This window comes from Camellia sinensis, chromosome 7, assembly GCF_055761805.1.
Source record: "Camellia sinensis isolate YWXY chromosome 7, ASM5576180v1, whole genome shotgun sequence".
In the NCBI taxonomy this organism is placed as follows: Eukaryota; Viridiplantae; Streptophyta; class Magnoliopsida; order Ericales; family Theaceae; genus Camellia; species Camellia sinensis.
The window spans coordinates 83,518,600-83,519,732 of record NC_138967.1 but is presented as its reverse complement, the minus strand read 5'-3'; positions in this window follow the sequence as shown (position 1 = coordinate 83,519,732).

Genomic DNA, 1,133 nt, shown 5'->3' with positions numbered 1-1,133 from the left:
CTTGCCACAACCAGTACATGGACTTCAAGGCATTCTTCCATAATTGCCGTTTAGATAATTAGGTCGTTTTAACAAGTCAAAAATCAGTGCATGAAGTGGCTGTGGCACATATCAATCGGCATGGGGCCAAGATGTCCGGCCGGTTAGATTAACAAATCTGCCCTTGCCCCAGCCAGTACATGGACTTCAAGGCATTCTTCCATAATTGTCGTCTAGATAATTAGGCCGTTTTAACAAGCCAAAAATCAGTGCATGAAGTGGCTGTGGCACATATCAATCGGCATGGGGCCAAGATGCTCGGCCGGTTAGATTAATAAATCTGCCCTTGCCCCAGCCAGTACATGGAATTCAAGGCATTCTTCCATAATTGCCGTTTAGATAATTAGGCCGTTTTAACAAGCCAAAAATCAGTGCATGAAGTGGTTGTGGCACATATCAATCGGTATGGGGCCAAGATGCTCGGCCGGTTAGACTAGTAAATCTGCCCTTGCCCCAGCCAGTGCATGGACTTCAAGGCATTCTTCCATAATTGCCGTTTAGATAATTAAGCCATTTTAACAAGCCAAAAATCAGTGCATGAAGTGGTTGTGGCACATATCAATCGGCATGCGGCCAAGATGTTCGGCTGGTTAGATTAATAAATCTTCGTCATTTGGAGAAATTCCCTCTGCATTGCTGCATACCTACGAATAAATGGAGTGGGTTCGCGCCAGTGGGTCCACTTATTCTTATTCAGACTCGATTTGAACTAGCTTGAGGCGAGGGCGAATGTTAAACAGACCATTCTTCAATAGCAGAGGAGAGGGACGAACGTTGGCTGAGCTTGATACTGCGATGAATCGTAGCAGCGAACCTGCGCTTACGGGAGGAAGGACGCCCAAGAAAGGCGAAAAATGTCAACCTTCAAGCCGCTGAAGCAGATCACCCCGAAGAGAGAAGTATCAACGGGAAAGCTCCCCCCGACCACGACCGAGGAATGAGTCAAACACGACGCCACAACCATTGAGTTTTGTGGTGTTCGTGGGGAATAAACCGATGACTGAGGCAGATTCCATCGTCAATGATCCGGGTGTAGCGGTCGAGTTCGCTCGATAGATCTTTCCACTAGAAGTCCAACAATCGATAGTTGGACA